The sequence below is a fragment of the Ipomoea nil genome, unplaced genomic scaffold (assembly GCF_001879475.1).
Source record: "Ipomoea nil cultivar Tokyo-kokei standard unplaced genomic scaffold, Asagao_1.1 scaffold0875, whole genome shotgun sequence".
Taxonomy (NCBI): Eukaryota; Viridiplantae; Streptophyta; class Magnoliopsida; order Solanales; family Convolvulaceae; genus Ipomoea; species Ipomoea nil.
In genome coordinates this window covers 744732-767355 of record NW_017617303.1, presented here as the reverse complement: position 1 = coordinate 767355, position 22624 = coordinate 744732, and the positions used below count along the sequence as shown (strand labels likewise).

Genomic DNA, 22624 nt, shown 5'->3' with positions numbered 1-22624 from the left:
TTATGTACATAAGTCCATGGCACAAAACGGCAATAGTTATGCTGTAGAAACGTGTTTACCATGCGCATGGCGAACACAGGGGTAGATTCATAATTTTTATATTGTAGAATCATTTTTTTTTTTTTGAAAACGTAGATTCATAATTTTGTTTTTCATTTATTGTTAACGGGATAAATCCATAATTTCTAAGCTGTAGATTTATAATTTCTATATTGTAGATTCATAACATCTATATTGTAGATTCATAATTTTTGTACTGTAGATTTATAATTTCTATACTGTAGATTTATAATTTCTATACTGTAGAATCATAATTTCTGTACTGTAGATTCATAATATCTGTAACAACAAATGAAAAACAAAATTATGAATCTACGTTTTCAAAAAAAAATAAAATTATGAATCTACAGTATAGAAATTATGGATCTACCTCTATGTTCACCATGCGCATGATGAACACGTTTCCACAACATAATTTGCGACAAAACGGTGTTTTTAATTTTTTTTTTAATTAAAAGAAACGACACTCGTTTTGTCTAATTACTTCTGTTTGTATGGCGTATTCAGTTTCATTTCAACGCAATTAAAATATCATTTCAATTCAACTACAATTTTATTTAAAATATACCTTCAATATGTGAGACATGTTATTCTGTTTCATTTTATACATACTATAGTTTCATTTTAGCACAACTAAAGTGTCATTTAATTTCAACTACAGTTTAATTTTGATAATATATACGAGTACTTAATATGTGAGACATATTATCCAGTTTCATTTTAGATACATTGTTGTTTTATTTTATTTTGAGCACATCATAACTACGAGATTTTTGTTAAATATAACGATTGTCGTTTCTTTACTTAAAGAAATGGCGCCGTTTTTTGAGATCATGGTCCACTCAACTATGTGGACCATGGTCCACGGTATAACAATTGTATAACAGTAGAGCTATGCTCAGGGTGCATGAGATATCAATAATTATATGGTGGATCGGGGTGCATTTAGCAACATGCACCCAAATACATCTATATTTTTTTATACATTTTTTAATTTTAATTTATTTTTAGAAAAAAAGTGTTAATAGACTCATAAATTTTATACAAAAATTTAATTAGGTCATTAAACTTTTAAAAGTTACAATTAAACTCATTAACATGTTACTTTCATGCATTGAAACCTAAACGTGTTACAAACCTATCATAGCAGATTACTTTTACCATTTTTTTTTTAATCTATCTAAAGACTAAAAGTATAATTAGCCCTATTATTTGTTATAATTTATAATTGAGCTAGGATATTACAGAGCGTTTGGTAGTGTCAAGAAAGTTTAAACATTCTTAATAATTTAAAAGGTGGGGTAATTATTGTTGGTACCGTTGGTAGAAAATACAAATAATAATCAAAAATAAGATTATTATTTTCTGGAAAGAAGGGAAGAAAAGATGAAGAAATTTGGCTAGTGTTTGGTGTTGGGTTTTTGCAAGAGTCAAGTAAGCACTCTTTCCTTAAAACCTTGTTTGTCACCTCCCAAAGATGCTAGGAGCGTTGTGGCCTAGGCTTCCCAGGATAAAACTTGCTAGTGATTCAATGTTTGAGCACTCAAATAAGGAATCCGGCGAGCAAGACACGGTTATGAACACAGTATGGCTAAGAAGAGGAGTAGAAGCAGAATTTTGAGGTTGGAAAACAAAAGTTTCGTGCAGTGTTCTTGCTGTTCTCACTGTGTGTAAAACTCTACTGCCTCTACCCTCTCTTATATAGGGTTGAAGGAGCCAATAGCCTTTATTATGGCAATTAAAAATGACATTAAAGCTGCCTTCCAACAGCTATAACAGCAGGCTACTACCTAGGAATTGAATTCAGAATTCAAAAATTGGAATTAATAGACAATTAATTCCGTAACAGATGAATTCAATCCCCTGAACAGTCAGAACTTTCGGGTTCCAGACCGTTAGCGTACAGGGTTCGGTCTCAACTTTCGACCTCATCCAGTTTCGGCCCTTGCACCTTTCGTGGACTCTGTTGCACGAGAGTTGTGCTCTCGGTGCACCACAACCTCTCGTGCTCTCTTGTAGCACGAGAGCCAGTTAGAAAATCTGGTTGCTTATTCTAGAATCTTTTTCTTTTTCCATTCCACCTATTTCTCTCGATCTAAATAATAAAATTGGTTTACCCTTGGAGAGGTCTTTTTCTATAAACGGAAGATTTTGGTTTGTTGTTCTTGTTTCTTTTGAAACTTTTTAAAATAATTTTATTATTATTATTTTTTTAAAACGCTTTCAGCTGTAACCTTTTCATATTTTCCAATTTTTTTTTTCGAGTTCCTTTAAAATGGGCTCAAAAAAGGAAGGTGTTTTTCGGGGAGAACCAAAAGGCAGTTCTGTTTCCCTTCCAAAAATTGTTAAAAAACAAACGTCATCACGAGAAGTTAGCGGTTTAGATGTGTGCCAAGGTTTCAGATGGAAAGGATATACAATCTTGATCTGAATACCTTGTGTCAACCAATTTTTCGGAAATTCTGTTTCGGATAACGGATTACCAGTATAAGTGCACTTAATATGCTTTTCTCTATTCCATTCCTCGAAATCTTCAGACCATTCAGGAATTTGCAATAATAGCATACGTCCAAGATTTTTACCGATTATCAATGAAGGTAAGAGCCAGTTAGAAAATGATACCGAAGTTTGGCATAACTTAGCCCGCAAGGCCAGCCAATTTCCGGACGACATTCGTGCCCCCAGGTGCCGGCGCACACGAGCTCGGGCTTGAATCAAGCCTTTTCTCTGCTAGTTGGAATTTGATTTGCACCCCCCCCCCCCCCCCCCGCCCGCGCGAGAGAGCCTCTATGCTATACAATTCTACAAGCTTCAAAAGAGCTCTTGTATATAAGGGGGGAAAATCTTCATTCCAAAGCAATGTGGGACAAAAGCTCACTTTTCCCTTCATTTTCCAACTCAAATGAGTCTACTTTGAGAATCAATATCTCATTCACCCATTATCCGTTTTGAGCGTACAATATATCGATCTCTTCGTCTCACTACGAAGAATCCGAATCCACTTTGACCCGACCCAAATCGGAAGTGGACCCCACTGATAATTGTACTACAAAATAGCCACGTAACATGCCATTTTATGCCATTTTAAGCTATTTTTTCCAACAATCCCCCACATGAGTGAAAAATTGATTTTCAGGGTATTTTGAAATCGGAAACAACTGTGTTCAAATGGTCGATCCCTGCATAGGATAGGTAGGGAGTCACTATACCCTTTGAACCTTCCCTCGTGAAGACATGTTTACTCTACTGGCTGTACGGTAGAACACGATGTCTTTGAACCGACTGCCGTTTGTGTAGACGATGACATATCTCACACAGAAATCTCCCAACCATGCTCTTGCTCTCACGAGTGTGCCCGTTTTGGTCGTGGGTTACCGTTCCTGGTTCTGCGAGAGTTTCTAAAGAATTGTGCCCAACAATTCTCCTTTGAAGCGACCCTCACTTCTCTCTAACATAGGTGATTCTTTCTCGAGTATCCCACATACTCAAGAATCATTAAAGCATTAACATGCTAGCCTCTTGCGGGAGTCACTGTTTTAACGAGGAGTGGTCGGGAGTCCGAGACCCCCACAGTGACGCGCTCCGTTCCATAATTTAGTTGTCCCATTGAACCTAGGTGCCAGCTAGGTTGGGTATCCACTATAGAACTTTTTAGTCCAAGGGTAGTAGACCCATTCCTCGTGTCAACTTCTCCACAACTTCTCTTCCTAACCCTTTGGTCAGCGGATCCGCTATATTGTCTTTTGACTTTACGTAGTCAATCGAGACAACACCAGTTGTGAGTAGTTGTCTAATGGTATTATGTCTACGACGCACGTGTCTAGACTTACCATTATACATATGACTCTGTACTCTCCCAATTGTGGCTTGACTATCGCAATGCACACATATTGGAGGTACCGGTCTTTCCCAATTAGGAATATCCTCTATAAAATGGCGTAGCCATTCAGCCTCTTCACAACCTTTGTACAAGGCTATCAGCTCAGATTCCATCGTGGATCTAGCTATCACTGTTTGCTTAGAGGATTTCCATGCAACGGCTGCACCGGCTAGTGTAAACAGGTAGCCACTCGTGGACTTAGAGTCTTTAATATCAGATATCCAATTCGCGTCGCTATACCCTTCAAGTACAGCAAGATATCTCCTGTAGTGCAGTCCAAGATCACGAATATACCTCAAGTATCTCATAACCTTTACTATTGCCTTCCAGTGCATAGCACCGGGGTTACTCGTATATCTACTGAGTTTACTAACCGCATAGGCAATATCCGGCCTAGTACAGCTCATAAGATACATCAAACTACCAATGACCCGAGCATATTCCACTTGAGAAATACCTTCTCCGTGGTTCTTGGTTAGATGAATATTTGTATCAAATGGTGTCCTAGCCACTTGACTATCATCCTTGTTAAATTTCTCAAGGATTTTGTCAATATAATGTGATTGGCTCAACACGAGACCATCAGGTCTTCTAATGATTTTAATCCCGAGGATTAAATTAGCCAAACCCATATCCTTCATGTCAAATCTCGCATTTAACATGTTTTTAGTAGACTTGATCATCCGATCATTACTACCAACGATGAGAATATCATCGACATATAAACAAAGGATGACATAGCCGTCTATCGTTTCCTTAACGTAGACACATTTGCCACTTTCGTTTATTTTAAACCCGTTAGTTAACATCGCATGGTCAAACTTCTCGTGCCACTGCTTAGGCGCTTGTATTAAACCATAGAGCGATTTAACCAACTTACACACTTTCCTCTCTTGGCCCGGAACCACGAACCCTTCGGGTTGTTCCATATAGATTTCCTCATCTAATTCGCCGTTTAGGAAAGCGGTTTTCACATCCATTTGATGAACTTCCAAGTTCCGCAACGCGGCTATGGCAAATATCATCCTAATGGAGTTTATTCTCGTCACGGGAGAATACGTGTCGAAGTAATCGAGGCCCTCGTGTTGCCTGTAACCCTTGATTACAAGCCTAGCCTTATACTTCTCGATGGAACTGTCCGGTTTCATCTTCCTTTTAAAGACCCACTTGGATCCTAAGGGTTTACTACCCGGAGGAAGATCAACGAGTTCCCAAGTGTGATTCTGTAGGATAGAATCCACTTCACTTTTTATAGCCTCTTTCTACATTGGTCCTTCCGTAGAAATCACAGCTTCTACATACGTTCGAGGCTCGTTCTCTATCAAACAAGATAGAAAATCGGGTTCATTTTCTAATAAACAAGTTAGAGTACCCGAATCGTACTCTAACAAGTAAGTTAGAAAATCAGGACCTAATGATTTTCCAACTCTCACCCGCTTACTGCGTCTCGGCTCGAGCTCGGGTTCTCTCTCGGATTCCCCACTATCATTATCCATAGTTTCGTCAAACGTTCGTTTTGACGTACTTAGTCCCTTGTTGGACCTACAAGGAAATATATTTTCAAAGAAATATGCATTCCTTGATTCTATTATCGTGTTCTCGTGTACATCCGGATTATGGGACTCGTGTACTAAGAAACGATAAGCACTACTATTATGTGCATAGCCAATAAAGATACAGTCCACCGTCTTAGGACCTATCTTTACTTTCTTAGGTGTTGGCACCAAAACTTTGGCAAGACACCCCCACACTTTCAGGTAGTGGTAGGAAGGTTTCCTACCGTTCCACAGCTCATAAGGAGTCTTATCGAGCTTCTTTCGGGTTACCTTATTCAAAAGGTAATTACTTGTCAAAATAGCCTCACCCCATGCATCTTGAGGTAGGCCCGAACTTATAAGCATCGCATTCATCATATCTTTCAATGTACGATTCTTTCGTTCGGCAACACCGTTCGATTGAGGTGAGTAAGGTGCAGTACGCTCGTGTATTATACCTACACTCGCACAGAAGTCACCAATAGGTGCTTCGTACTCACCACCTCGATCGCTTCTAACCTTCTTAATCCTCCGATTAAGTTGGTTTTCTACTTCATTCTTATAAAGAACGAATTTATCAACGGCTTCATCTTTGCTCTTAAGAAAATACACATAGCAATATCGTGTGCTATCGTCGATAAATGTGATAAAATACTTATTACCACCTCTCGTTTGTATCGATCTAAAATCGCACAAATCACTATGGATTAATTCTAGTGGTTCAGTTTCCCTTTCAACCGATTTGAAAGGTACTTTCGTTAGTTTTGCCTCAACACAAATTTCACACTTGTTATTTGTGTCAATTTTAAAGTTAGGAATATGGTCCATGCTAATTAATCTACGCATAGAATTAAAATTAACATGACCTAGTCTACCATGCCACAAACTGGAAGTCTCAAGCAAGTAAACATAATTAACTTTGCTTTTATTGATAACAGGAATTACATTGAGCTTAAAGAGCCCATCAGTTACATATCCTTTACCAACAAACATCCCTAACTTGGATAAAACTACTTTGTCGGACTCGAACACCATGCGAAAGCTATGCTTGTTCAATAGAGAGCCAGACACAAGATTCTTCCTCAGCTCAGGAACATACAGCACGTTGTTCAACATTAGTTCCTTCCCGGAAGTCATCTTCAGAACCACCTTGTCCATGCCTTCCACAGCAGACTGAGCAGAGTTTCCCATCCACACCTTTTCACCATCAACGGTCTCAAAGGTGTTGAACATTTCTCGGTTGCAACACAAGTGCCTGGTTACACCGGTATCAATGAACCACTCACGAGGGTTTGAGCCCACGAGGTTCACCTCGGTCACCATAGCCGAAAGGCTAATCTCGACCTCCTTCTGACTGCTATCTCCAACAACATTGGCTTCAGAACTCTTGTTCTTCTTCCTTGGAGCCTTGCATTTAGATGCTCTGTGGCCATGCTTGCCACAATTGTAGCATTCACCAGGAAACTTGTTCTTGGTAACGCCACCTTATGGACATAGCTTTCGCTTGTCCTTCTTGTTCCTCTTGGAGCTCTTACCGTGCTCCACAACGTTGGCCTTAACGCCAACAACGATAGGAACTTTCCTATCATTCGTCCTGTTCCCTTCCTCAATCCCGAGTCGCTGGATCAGGTCCTCCAGATTCATCTCCTTTCGCTTATGCTTAAGGTAGTTCTTGAAGTCCTTCCAACCTGGAGGCAACAAATGGATCACGGATCCCACTTGAAAGGCTTCACTTAGCACCATGCCCTCGTCACGGATCTCATCAAAGATTAATTGCAAATCTTCTACCTGACTTAGCACGGTTTTTGAATCAACCATTTTGAAGTCGAGGAATCGCCCAACTACAAATTTCTTTGAGCCGGCATCCTCACTTCGGTATTTATGATCCAAAGCTTCCCACAACGCTTTTGATGTGCTTATCTTTTGATATACATCATATAGCGTGTCACACAATCCATTCAGGATGTAGTTTCGGCAAAAGAAGTCCGAATCCTTCTAATAGCCAACTGCCATTACGGATTGTGCATCTTGTTCCTTCAACTCGGGAACACTCTCGGACAAGAACCTTGCCAGGCCGAGAGTTGCTAGGTAGAACAACATTTTCTGTTGCAACCTCTTGAAGTTCGAACCAACACCGGTGAACTTCTCCGGCTTTTAAGCCGAACCACTCGTTACCGAAGGTACCCGAGACATGGGAATATATCCCTCAGTACTCCCACCATCTTGTGAACCAACGTTCACTGGTGTAGCTTAGGAATTAGCAACATTGTTGCCATTCCCTCCACTGTTATCCGCAACCACATTATTGTTGCCGTTTCTTCCATTGTTGTCCGCAACAACATTATCCTCCCCATCGATTGGCAGTACGGGATGCTCCATTTTCTTCAAGGAAATTTGGAGAAAACAACCAACGGGAAAACGAAGAATAAGGTTTTAAGACTGTTGGTACCGTTGGTAGAAAACACAAATAATAATAAAAAATAAGATTATTATTTTCTGGAAAGAAGGGAAGAAAAGATGAAGAACTTTGGCTAGTATTTGGTGTTGGGTTTTTGCAAGAGTCAAGTGAGCACTCTTTCCTTAAAACCTTATTTGCCACCTCCCAAAGATGCTAGGAGCGTTGTGGCCTAGGCTTCCCAGGATAAAACTTGCTAGTGATTTAATGTTTGAGCACTCAAATAAGGAATCCGGCGAGCAAGACACGGTTATGAACACAGTATGGCTAAGAAGAGGAGTAGAAGCAGAATTTTGAGGTTGGAAAACAAAAGTTTCGTGCAGTGTTCTTGCTGTTCTCACTGTGTGTAAAACTCTACTGCCTCTACCCTCTCTTATATAGGGTTGAAGGAGCCAATAGCCTTTATTATGGCAATTAAAAATGACATTAAAGCTGCCTTCCAACAGCTATAATAGCAGGCCACTACCTGGGAATTGAATTCAGAATTCAAAAATTGGAATTAATAGACAATTAATTCTGTAACAGATGAATTCAATCCCCTCAACAGTCAGAACTTTCGGGTTCCAGACCGTTAGCTTACAGGGTTCGGTCTCAACTTTCGACCTCATCCAGTTTCGGTCTCAACTTTCGACCTCATCCAATTTCGGCCCTTGCACCTTTCATGGACTCTGTTGCACGAGAGTTGTGCTCTCGGTGCACCACAACCTCTCGAGCTCTCTTGTAGCACGAGAGTAGGTCGGTTCGGTTCTGGCCGAACCAAGTGCCGGCACACACGAGCTCGGGCTTGAATCAAGCCTTTTTCAATCTCTGCTAGTTGGAATTTGAATTGCACCCCCCCCCCCCCCCCCCGCGCGAGAGAGCCTCTATGCTATACAATTCTACAAGCTTCAAAAGAGCTCTTGTATATAAGGGGGGAAAATCTTCATTCCAAAGCAATGTGGGACAAAAGCTCACTTTTTCCCTTCATTTTCCAACTCAAATGGGTCTACTTTGAGAATCAATATCTCATTCACCCATTATCCGTTTTGAGCGTACAATATATCGATCTCTTCGTCTCACTACGAAGAATCCGAATCCACTTTGACCCGACCCAAATCAGAAGTGGACCCCACTGATAATTGTACCACAAAATAGCCACTTAACATGCCATTTTAAGCTATTTTTTCCAACAATTATTTCATCGTTTTGTTAATTCTTAATTAGATTACTTAAAATCAATGAAAATATGTCTGGACTATAAGAGATTTTTTTTTTTTTTGAGTACTATGTACCCTGTTACATGTAGTATCTGTTTTTTTTTTTTTTTTTTTTTTTTTCTTTTGTTTTGTTTTGTTTTGTTTTTGTTTTTGTTTTTTTTTTTTCCTGAGGAGGAAGATATCCAACAGTTCCTATAGGAGACTACTGTGTTAGTTATTCCTATAGGACTCTACTGTTTGTAACTGACTGTTTCAATCTATCGATTCTGAACCTGTTACTCTCATCACTCTCATAGCATTCGTATGGCCAAGTAAGCCAAGCCCATCTTCCCGTAGGGTTCTTTGAATTTCTCTCGGAGGGCTCTCAAACCATCTGATGGTGTTGTCCGGATCATAGGCTCGTCTACTCAGAATGTCAACTACTCTATTTTGCTCCCGTGGAACATGTTTTAGATGGATTTCCCACTGACGATTTCTTATTTCCCTGCATTAGGATACTAGGTTGCTTGCAGGGCCCTTGTATTCTTCAGTGCTGTTGATCAGGGAAACTGCTCTGATCTCGTGCAATCTGACTCAACGATCACCTTCCGGTACCCTAGCTCCCATGCCTTATTTACGCCAATGTATATCCCCCATAGTTCAGCTTCCATCGCCCCACAGGTTCCTACATTCTTGGAGAAGGCACCTACGAAATCAGCTTCTGCATTTCTTAGAAGACCGCTGCACACATCATCATTATTTCTTCCGGTTCCTCCATCCGTGTTTAAGTTTATCCACCCCGGTTCAGGAGGTTTCCATGGCTGACAACGAAGACTCTCACCACCCTGCCTTCTTCTCGGTTCTGAGCTCTTGTCCATTGTTGTTTCTATATCCTCGAATTGCCTGTGGATCCACTCCATCTTCTCGCTAATGGTTTGCTCCTCTCCATTGAATATGCGATTGTTTTTCCACCTCCAAATCCATCAGGAGATAATGAGCGCTCTTCTTCTTTTCTTTTTTGGCCTCCATTCGTACTTGCCAGATTATGCATTAGCCACGAATTAAAATCCATAGAGAAAAACATACCTGGGTTTTCCATTAATTTGTTGTGGCTCCAAATTTCCTTAGATGTCGGGCAGCTCCTCATTACGTGCTCCACGTCCTCTTTATCTGCTCCACATAAGTCGCACCGTTCATCTGCAGTGAAACCTCTTTTGTATGGTCTGCTTCTTGTGTTATCTGGGCTCTTCCTCTGTTTCTTTCTCACTTTCGTCCCGCTTAGATATCTATTCATGTTTTTTTTTTTTTTTTTTTTTTTTTTTTTTTTTTTTTTTTTTGTGTTCGAGGTGGATGGTTCGGAGCCATCACCTTTCCTCCAGACATTTTTTGGTGGATTGCGTTGCGGCTGTTGCTGCTGTCTGGATCGTTTGACAAATTGTCGGAAGTAACCTCTCTGGATAAGTTCCTCAATTTTCCTCTTCAACACGTTACATTCATCTGTATCGTGGTCGACTTGCCTGTGAAACATGCAGTACTTTGTTTGGTCTGCATTTGAGGAGACCTTCATGCACTCCGGCGGGAATTCTATTATTCCCATCTCCTTGGCTTGCTTTAAAATGACACTAACAGGATGGGTAAGCGGCTTCAAATGGCGCGGCGGGACCTGGCGAGGTCGTTTGTGGTCCTTACCTTTTTTTTTGCAAATGGCTGGTTTGGGCGCGATGCCTAGTTGGGCTGACCAACTTTTTCAGGATTTCCACCCTTTCTACCTTCTTCCTCATCCTTCTTTCTCCTATCAACCTCCTCTGCTTCTGCATAATGGTTGGCCGTCCTCACAGATCTTCGTAAAAGCGAATGTGATTGGTGTTTAATTGCCTGTGAAAATCTCCTGATCTTAGCGCATGGATAAATATCGGGATTTCCACCTTGGAGTCAAAGTCGTAGACATTGTTGACCTCATTCTTCCACTTATTCAGGAAATCTCTCAGGCTCTCACCTCTGTCCTGCTTTATTACGCAGAGGTGAGAGAAGGGTTTCTTACGTTGTATGCTGCCAGAGAAGTATGTTAGGAAACTCTTGGATAATTCTTCAAAGTTTTGGATCGAACCATCAGTGATGGTATTGAACCAGTCTTGGGCCGCCCTATCCAAAGTGGACAAGAATGCCATGCACATGACAGCATCCTCCGTCCCGATCATTACCATAACAGCCTTATATCTTGTCATGTAGACACGCGGGTCGGAGGTCCCGGTGTATGCTCTGATGGCGGGTAACCTGAAGTCCTTTGGTAAAGGCGCGTCCATTATACTTGGGGAAAATGGAGCCGCCATCCTCACCTTGGGTTCCAGCGATTGATCTCTCGCTTCTACTTTCCTTTCTAACTCTTCAATCTTCCTTTGCAATTTTTCAACTACCCCATCCTCTGGGGTCCTCTTCGTAGTGGTCCGGCGCGGGGCCGACTCATCAAACTGTTAGCGCGGGGTCGACTCATCAAACCGTTGGCGCGGGGCAGGCTCATCAGATTCGTCCACCCTCTCTTTTGGTGATCTCTCCTTTGCTCTACTATCATTTCGGCGAGGGCCTCTGGTGGAGGACCCCTCGGCCCGTGATCGCAATCTTTGCCGCACGGTTGTCCTCGCCCCCAACCGTTCCAAGATAGACTTGGAGGCGGCTGGTTGCCTGGCTGGTCCACTTCTTTGAGCATCCTCCTCTGGACCCCTTATCCTGGTGTGATGTCTTGGGTCCCTGGTTACACGGGTTGTATCCCGCTGCTGTGTTTTCTCTCTCCATGGGGACTCCACTTCTACTTCCTAGGGTTGTGGCGGGGTGGCCCTGCAACCCCACCACTGCATGAGCTAGCGCCGTCGCTGCCTGCTGCATAGCCTGGGCAGTCGCCTGGAGGTCCATAATCTGGGCGGACGATGCCCCTGGTCCTCCATTGTTGAGCTGTTCTCAAAGGTATCCACGGTTGTTATTGAGTTCGTCTCAAAGCTAGATCACCAGAGGTGTTGCCATTGCCGTTCAAGTTGCAGGGAACCGTGGGCTCCGTGGGAGCTGGTGGATCCTGAACGAGCCATCTTTTCCAAAAGCGCAACGTTTTTGCTTGAGATTTGATCTCGTCTCTCAATGAAAACACCAATAAAGGTAAATATGTTAATGGATAATATTATTGTATAAGTGAGTAAAGGTAAATTGTGTTGCTATAGTTTCAGTACAGAAATCAGAGTATGTCCCTGCTCAGCTATGAACCTTCTACTTATACTAAGTCCCCCAACAGTAAGTAACATCTACAGTGTAATGAGGAACCGAGCAATTCAATTATTTCTTTGTATTGAATGAGTGTAGTAAATAATCCGTAGTAATCATTTTGTCCGTTGGACTTCTTCCCGTTGAACTCTTGAATGTTACCGGGTCAGGTGTTTATTGGTGGTCTAGGTCAGATGCTTGACCCATTACTCTGTCATGCTCAAAAACTTGGAACTCCTTAAACTCACACACACTACGCAAAAGAATGTGTTCTTCTAATTGCAGTACGTGTGTGTATACGAGTTTATTTTTTCATTATTTGTGTTAATGGTTTGATCAGTTAGTATTTCATTTTTATATGTGGTATACCCCTAAAGAATTGTTTAAATAAATCAAATAATGTTTGAAATAATTTTCATATGGTAATTTAATTGTTATAATTTCAGGTAACACAAAAAATGTTATTTCTAATAAATATATTCGTTGCAATTATTTAAAAAAAAAAACAAAAAAAAAAAAAAAACAACAAACCACCCCTTAGATAATTATTATTTACTAAAAAATAAAATTAAAAAATAGAAGTCTTCTGTTCAAAACCATGCTTCTAGTTGCCCAAGACCAACATTATTTTCCCTTATTACTTTCTTAAGCCTTTGGAAGATAAATAACATTAATTGGATCAGCGAACACAATTATTGTCAAATTTAAAAAAAAAAAAAAAGTTGACAATAAATCAAATGCTTTTGAGTTTTGATGCAGAAAGTGCTAACTAAAACAATATTGTTTTCTTTGTTTTTCTCGGACATTTCTATTCTTTCTGCTAACGATAACAAGGGAAAACGTAACCGTGAAGCTTCAAATCGGAAACCTCAAGGGCCACCGGATTGTAGCGACTGGAACTAGGGCTTAGAGTACGTAGAATATCATATTGATTCTAAATTTGCCTAGAATCCCCCGTCGTAGTCTGAGCAGAGATATATGCCACCATTGGTCTTCGTCAACTCTTGTGCCATCGAGAAATTCGCCACCCCATCGCTCATCGTTGTATTCATTGCCGCCGCATGCCCTCGCTCTATCATCAGCACCATCGCCGAGCTGCAAAACTGCGATATATAATAACCTTTTGAAAGTGCTAATTACATTTTTGTTTTTCAAACTTATTATAAATTTGACTATTTGAGTATTTAATATTTTTTTTTTTGAAATTTAGATATTTCAATTCATTGTATGTATAATTCTTTATAGTTAAATAAATTTACTCTTTTTCATGTATCTAAAATCTAAAAGCATTATTATATGTATATAACTATATATAAGTGTTGTACAATTCATTTTCATTTGATAAAATTATCATCACTTTCATTTTTGTTAAACAAAATTTTCATTACACCATTGAAACTCCATTAGACTTTTAACATTAATCACTCCATCACGGTTAACATACACTTACATTTACCATATATTTTCACATTCTTAATTTAATTATCATTTTATTAAAATCTTAATATAACAATTATTTTAATTATATATTATATATTTTAATTAAATATCTATAAATATTAAATCATAAATACACATATTAATATGTGTGGTATGGGGTGGGGGTGGGGGTGGGGGGGTTACCTTAGTATTACAAAAATTATTTTATTTTAACTTTTTTTTTTGTAAGTATACATTTTATAAAAATTGTTTATAGTATTATTAAACAAAGTATAAATTTTCTCTATATTTTTTAAATATAATAATAAAAATTTATCAAGGAATTGCGAAATATATATAGTTTGAACTATAATTTTTAAAATTATTTTATTTATCAATATTTTAATATTAACCATGTATACAACATGCTAGTAATATTTTATATTTATGAATGGCTCAACCTCTAGTGAGCTGAGTGAACATTTTAAAATCACTCATCCATTTCAATTCCCGGGTGTGGGTGGCTACCATGAATACTCACTAATTTGTATAATATTAAATAAATTTTAAAATTAATAAAATATATAACCTAAAACTCAAAGTCCATAATGAAACTTAATAATACAAATATCTGAACATAATAAGTAATTTGCTCAATTTTTGTAAAAGCGAATAAATATCCATTATGTTTCAAATAAATTTACCCATTCAAAATTATAGGGGAAAATAAAAAGAGAATATGTAATCACAGAGTTGGGTTGGGTTGGGTTTTGAGTGGTATATAAAGACTTGTACCCGATTTGAATAGAGTAGTTATGTGCATGGTGCATACGGATGCAAAAACGACGTCGTTTTATTAAAAATGCGCGTCTCCCCTTAAAAAAAATCCAGGTTCGATTCCCAGCAGCAGCATTATGTTCATTCATTCTGGAATTTTAGTTCATAGATTATAGAATTTTAGTTCATTGATTCTGGAATTATAGTTTATTGATTCTGGAATTGTAGTTCATCGATTCTGAAATTTTAGTTCATAGATTCTGGAATTTTAGTTCATCCATTCTGGAATTTTTAGTTCATAGATTAGATTATGGAATTATAGTTCATCGATTATGGAATTATAGTTCATCGATTCTGGAATTTTAGTTCATATGTTGTTGCTGGGAATCAAACCTGATTTTTTTTTTTTAAGGGGAGACGCGCGTTTTTAATAAAACGACGTTGTTTTTGCATCCGTATGCACCATGCATGGTGCATACGGATGCACAGCATAATTTGCCATTTGAATAGGTTGTACGAAAGTCTGAATGGTTAAACCCGACATTCTATCATTAAATTAAAAAATTGTGATGGATTTTAAATTAAAAAATTAAAAAAGATGTGTGGGCTTTGTGCTTAAGGTGCGTAGGTTGTGTATTTATAGTGAGTATTTGGTGAAACTTCATGTGCTTGGATTTTCATTCTTAAGCTGTGTGTTTTTTGTGCTTAAGGTGCATAGAGTTTGTGCTTAAGGTGCGTGTTTTTTGTGCTTAAGATGCATAGAGTTTGTGCTTAAGGTGCGTGTTTTTTGTGTTTGATGTGAGTAGTTGTTAAAACTTAAGATGCGTAATTTTCCTTCTTACGGTGAGTTGTTTTCCTTCTTAAGGTGCGTGATTTGTATGTTTAAAGTGCGTCAGTTGTGTGAAACTTATGGTGAGTCATTTTAAAACTTTAGGTTCTAGGTGCCCCCGATCAATGAATGCTGACACGTGGTGTACAGTGATTAGTTCGCATTTCTCTCCTGGGCACCTATTCGCACCTGAACGCGACCCTATATATATATATATATATATATATATATATATATATATATATATATATATATATATATATATATATATATATATATATATATTTTTTTTTTTTTTTTTTTTTTTTTTTTTTTTTTTTTTTTTTTTTTTTTTGAATCCGGTGCACCCCCTTAGTTAGCCGAGTCCGTGAGCACCCTCCCTGATCGTTGATTTGGATTTATTAACGATTCAGATGTTGTGTTAAGTAAATGCATGTGTGCGTGTTTTATAAGTAGATATGGGTGATTTTGTCCTTTTATCTCTGTTTTTAATATGACAGCTCTTAATTGTAGCCGGTTATTATGCGTGTGTATAGAGATATTATAGGGATTTCTTTTTGTTTCTCTCCCCTTGATCTCGTTTCATAATCCATCTGTGAAGCCTCCTTGGTTCTCCTGCTTGCTCTCCTCCAGTTCGTCTCCCCCCTCCGGTATACAGGTTTTTCGAGCATTCTTCATGGTTGGTTCCAGTAGGAGGCAGTCTAAGCGGTTTAAGGGCATCTCCTCCGCTTCCAGCTCAGGTAATATTTTTCACCGTTTCTTTCTTCTTTTTTTTTTTTTTTTTTTTTTTTTTTTTTTCCGGGGCTCTATTTTTTCTGAGGGGTTGTGGGTTTGCTAGTGTTCAGTGGGTGTTTGGGTGGGTATTTATGATTTTGTATTTTTCACACGATGTATTTTGTATATTGGGTTTCCTGATTTGAGGGGTTTTCTACTAATTCGAAGGTGTTGGTTTTTCATCGAATTACTTATATTTTTCCAGGCGCGAAGTTTGTGCATGTGTGTTTGTTTGGGATATTTTTCACTGTTGGGGGGTCTGGCTATGGATGGGTTTGGTCGATGTTATTTTCGGGGGCGGGGCGATGGTTGTGGCGGCGATGGGCTGTATGGTAGATGGATTGTTCATTGATTTTTATATTTTTTTTTATTTTTATTTTTTTTTGCATTTTTCTGGGCGACTGAGTATGTGCATGTGTGTTTTTTTTTTGGTTTTTTTTTCTTCGTTTGTTGGGTTTTGGCAATGTGTTTGTGTGGCTGGTGTTTTCTGGGGGTAGGGAGCGGTGGTCGTGCCGGTGATGGGCGGTATGGTAGCTTGATTAGGATTCATTTAGCCTTTTTTTGTTACTTACAGTGAGTATGATGCTTGCACAATGTTCTCTATTTATTTGCATTTTTAATTATGTTGTGTTTGTGCTGTTTTTTTTTATCTGTTATTTTTTGGCTACCCATTTTGGTGTCATTTCTTGTATGTGCATAGAGGAATGTTAGCTTGTGCGTAATTCTATATGTGGTGGTATGCATGTTATGGTGTGTGGATAGAGGATCAGAAGTTTATGCGTAGTAATGCTCTTGTGTGTGTTTAGCGTGAGATTAGTTCGTGCATATTGCTGTATTTGATGCATTATAGTGTAAACCAGGCTATTTCTCATTCAGGTTTTTTTTTTTTTTTTTTTTTTTTGGCTACCCATTTTGATTTCATTTCTGTGTGGGGATTTGGAAGGTGGTTTAGTCATGTGCGTGTGGCACCGTGAGCTGGTTTTCTGTCTTCCTTTTTTTTTTTTTTTTCTTTTTCCAACCCAGAATGGGGTCTGGGTTTTGGATTTTTTGGTGGGGTAAATGCATATGGGTCCAATAGTTTTGTGTGACAGTGTCTGGAGTTGTAATCTGCATTATGGTTTTGTGTTTCCATTTTTTTCGTGATGGGGTGGTGGGTTACTGGTTTTGGGTGGGGTGGTTGTTGCATTGTAGTTGTTACTCTGTGCATGTTAGGGGTATGGTGTGGTCAGGTTTGTTACTGTTGGTTTTATTTCGGTTTGTGCGTAGCAGTATGTTCCTTTGTGCATGTTAGAGTGTAATGTACAAGCTAATTGGCAATAGTTTTTTTAACGAGGGGTTTTCATTTTGGTTGGTGCGCGTTTGGTATTCGGTCATTGCATGCTTTTTAATTTATTTATTATTTCTTAGGGGTTCGGGGTGGTTCGCGGCTATTGGTGGTGGTTTGTGCGTTGTGTCTGTGACCGTGTGCAAGTTAGATTTAAAGTGTGGTTGGGGAATTGCTACTGCTTGTTTGGTTGTTTTTTTTTTCTTTTTTTTTTCTTTTTTTTTCTTTTTTAGGCGGGTACACCACTATTTTTGGGTTGGTGCGTGTTTTTTGTTTATTGGTCGGGGTTTTTGGGGTTTGCCTTGTTAGTTGTCGTGGTTTGTGCGTAGCAGTGTCTTACCGTTTGCAAGATAGGGTGTGGTTTAGTTGCTAATTGGCACTATTATTTATATTTTCTTGTCTTTTTTCATTTAGGTTGGTGCGTTTATGTTGTTGAGTCGGTACGCCTTCATTTACTTATTTTTTGCTGAGCCGGTAGGTGCTGCCAATGTGGTTGATCCTTTGCCTCAGACTGAGGTTGCTGCTGTTTTTGATGAACCCGCACAACCAGCCCCGGATTTGGATGTTGTGCCGGATGAGGTTGATGAAGTTTTATTTCCCCCTCTCAAGTGCCGGATGAGATTGATGAAGTTATGACATATCAGCATCATGATAGTTTCCCCCCATCCATATTGTAAAACACATTATTTCTTTATGGCCTCACTGTGAGTCATGACTTGTTGTACGCCTTCTATAAATTGCTTGGGTGTCAATTTCATTTTTACTTTTTAAAAAACCCAGTCCGTGTTACGTGTATGGTGTAAAAATGCATGTTACGAATGCTAATCACTACGCACATGCTGTATAAGCTTTCACGCATGGATGGGTCGCATGACGGTAAGCCTATATTAGTAACGGTCCTATTGGTAATATGCACATACCAATACACAGAAAACGCACCGTCAAGTGCATACTCAGCCATAATGAACGGACTTTTGTTACTCCACGCACCCGGCCCCTAAGCTCCCCCTATACATACACGCCCTAATAAACCCGACAGGGTTGCACAAGCTTATATGCAATCACGCTACCGCATAAACGAAAAACTAAACAACGGAAATGTTGGTATTACGCACATGCGAACACACGACTATGCACTGACATAGTGTCTAATCATCTATAATGCACTGACTATTGTTACTACACGCACCCGGCACCTAAGCTCCCATTATATATACACGACGTAATATAGCCGGAAGGGTTGCAGAAGCTGGCCAAGTGGTGATACATCCATTGCACAGTATATCCCGTCATCATCTTCCTCTATTCTTGGTGCACCTTCAATATAACAAAAATTTCATCACATTTACATTTGATCACAAAATACAGGCAGTTGACCAATACGAGTGGTAATATCCATTCATTTAATAATTAAAAATCAAACATTCACAACCAACTATACTGGGAACCAATGTCGAACCAGGGAACCAGTGATACACTACCACATACCAGTTGTTGGCTACTAACCATCCTCCTCAACTAACGCCCTCACATGGGGTGTTTTAAATCGACGCGTGTCACCCCCATAAACTAGCAGAACCAAAAAATAAACACAACCACTATCCTACTGCATAACATCAGTATAATGCACAGATGATTACTACTACACGCACCCGGCCCCATAAGCTCCCATCATATATACATGATGTCATAAACCCGGACGGGTTGCATATGCTTATATGCATCCACGCTACCACATACCAGCTGTTTCCCTAGGTTCACAGATAGCCCTAATTGATAGTCCGCTCTTCCCATCAACTAACAAATTAGTAACGGTCCTATTGGTAATATGCACATACCAATACACGACTACGCACCCTCAAGTGCATACTCAGCCATAATGAACGGACTTTTGTTACTCCACGCACCCAGCCCCTAAGCTCCCCCTATACATACACGCCCTAATAAACCCGGCAGGGTTGCACAAGCTTATATGCAATCACGCTATCGCATAAATGAAAAAATAAGCAACGAAAATGTTGGTATGACGCACATGCGAACACACGACTATGCACCGACATAGTGCCTAATCATCTATAATGCACTGACTATTGTTACTACATGCACCCGGTTGTTCGTCACGTCAACAAAAACAGTAAAAAACGCAAATACAGGTATTACGCACACGCCAATATGAAGTAATGCACCTACCTGTGCTTGGTCCAGCCATTACTGAAGTGCGTTTCTTGGTTCCCTGAAGATTTAACAATTTATCTCCTCAATTACCATAAATTATATCCCTAATTTAATGCTTAAGATTCCATTACTATTAATGCCATAAATAGTTTAATAACTACAATTACAGTTTAATCCTTTTGGTTAATATATATCCTTTCTTCTATTAATAAACTCTAATTATCTGAACCATTGATGAAAAATTAATCAATGGATAGCATGAGGTCTCATGACCTCATTTATCAAAGGGGGTGCACCGGATTCGAAGCCTATATATATGAGACCGATTAGGTGAGGATCACATGCGTAGGAGAGAATTGAGAACCAATCGCAGCCGTCCACATGTCCAGATCTAACGGATCAAAAACACTGTTTATTTTTTAAAAACGTGATGGTATTTTCGTAAAAAAATAAACTTTAAAGTGCAAGTAAATTGTGTTAAAAGTGCAAGTAAATTGTAACAACAAAGAATGTACGCTGAGCATCGATATTAAATACACCTAACATTATCATTAGTTACACCAACCGTTATCATTAAGTGCACCAATGTGAAAGACATTATCATTAGATATATCAATGTTAAAAAGGTAAATTACTTACAGTATTAAGTAAAAACAATTACACTTTTAAGTAATTTTACTTGCACTTTTAACAAGTCATGTAAGAGTCATGCAGCACGTAAAACTTATGTTGTCAATCTAAAACCGTTAATTGAATGTGATGGATGTGTGTGAATTATTATCATTTTTCAACTAATTTTACCATATAGAGATACTATACCATATTACAAATTTAAATTGAACATTAAAGATTTTAAATGAATAGTCACAATTTGTGTGAGACCATCTCATGGATCGTTGTCCGTGAAATAAATCGAGTGAAGATTAAAATGTATACATATATTAAAAAATGTAATATTAATTAGGAATAGATATTTGTTACTTATGTGAGAAAGTGTAATACATTTATGGCCTGTTTGGCTCACGGAATAGGCCGGGAATGGCATAACATTCCCAGTAATAGGTCTATTCCTCTGTTTGGTAACCATTTCTATTACCTCAAATGAGGTAATAGCTATTACTAGGGCCCCCCTGGTATTAGCCTATTACTGAACACTTAAGAATAGATTTTAGAATTTATTTTCTTTTTTACACCTTTCTTTAACTTAATTTTTTTTATCCTATATTTAAATTTATCATATTTCACCACCGTCGTCGCCACCACCATCACCGCCGCCGCCACCACCACCACCACCACCACCACCACCATCGCTGCCGCCGCCACCACCACCACCATCGCCACAACCGCCGCCGCCCCCACCACTGCCACCACCACCATCTCCGCCACTGCCGCCACCACCGCCACCAGAACCACCACCTAGCAGCACCACCGCCACCACCACCGCCACAACCGTTGCGGCCCCTACCACCACTGCCACAACCGTCACCGTCACCACCACCACTGTCACCCCCACCACTGCCACCGCCACCGCCACCACCACCATCACCACCATCGCCACCACCATCGCCACCACCACCACCGCCGCCGCCACCACCGCCACCACCATCGCCACCATCACATATTTTTATAAGGGTATTTATGTCTTTTAAAACATATTTCATTTCTATTCCTTAAATCAATCAAACACTGTAATATAATTCCTAAAGTCTATTCTTTCCGCGAACCAAACAATAGAATACAATTCATATTCTATTCCTTACCTATTCTATTCCTTATGGAATAGCATTCCTATTACCTCAAAATCCATTCCGTGAACCAAACGTGCTGTTAAAGAAAAAATGTAATACGTTTAAAAGTATTACATTTCTTCAACAAATACTTTATTCCCGATTTCTTAATTAGTACTCCGTATTATATTTTTCAATATTAATATTACATTTCCATATTAACCTAATCCGCCGCAGCCGCAGCCGCATGAATAAGAATCAGTGAGATGTGTATAAATTCAATCATTTAAAAAAAAAAAAAAAAAAAAAAAAAAAAAAAAAAAAAAAAAAAAAAAAAAACTTGATCAAATTCAAACAAATTTGAAGATAAACGAATGAATATTAATATGAATCCCACTATCCCAGATGGGCAGATGGAAAGCCTATGATCGAAGATAAACATATATTTGACGTTGCAATAGACTGAGTATCCGACGTAATCACTGAATATCACTATGAAATTATATTATTATTTTATTCTATTTATTTATTTGCCTCGACTCCATTTCCCGCTAAACGGAAACATGTTGGGTGCAAACCTATGATCGGGCATTTCAAATCTTCATCAGATTAGGCGGAATTATTTTGTGTATTCATCATGCGTAAGGCCGTGAGTTGTTCTTCCTCGTCTCCTTGCCCTCACGTTTTACCATCCTCTCTAAATTTAAGGATTCTTCATTAATTTTGATATTTGTGCTTGTGTTTTCGAGTATTGAAATGCAGAAAATGGATATGAATATATGAGCCTTGTACAGTTGCACAGCTGCACTGGCAGGCAGGGGTAGAGAGAAATCAGAGAATTAAATATACAACTTTTCTTCAAGTATGATATAGCTTATGGCTTTTGTGGTGATTTGATTGGGCCCTAATTCACCTCATCTTAGTTTGAAACTTTGTTATAAAAAATTTCAAAAACAGAGTACACTATTATATATTTATATGCCACACATTTTGACAATTTATATATTACCAATTCTGTACATTCAATTGGGGGAATGTGCTAAGTTGTCCAATACAAATAATATCAACCATTTCCTGGCCGATTTATGTGCATACAAAATGACTACTGATAAGGGGTAACCCCAACCAAGTTGGGTAAGGATATAAACTTGTAATAATAAGGTCACGAGTTTGAACTCCAACTTTCTTGGTTTGAGCCGGTCAACTATGGGCACCCTGCCAATGGCCTTGTGGTCTAGTGGCACAAAG

The 22624-nt window shown here is 38.9% G+C and overlaps 1 long non-coding RNA gene across 1 annotated transcript; it reads left to right on the top strand.

The window, feature by feature from the left end:
* Window positions 1–2104: 2104 nt before the first annotated feature.
* Window positions 2105–22556, top strand: LOC109178988. Its single transcript, XR_002053803.1, has 3 exons — window positions 2105–2381; window positions 7273–7276; window positions 22546–22556. It is a non-coding gene; the product is annotated as an uncharacterized LOC109178988 (long non-coding RNA).
* Window positions 22557–22624: the final 68 nt, after the last annotated feature.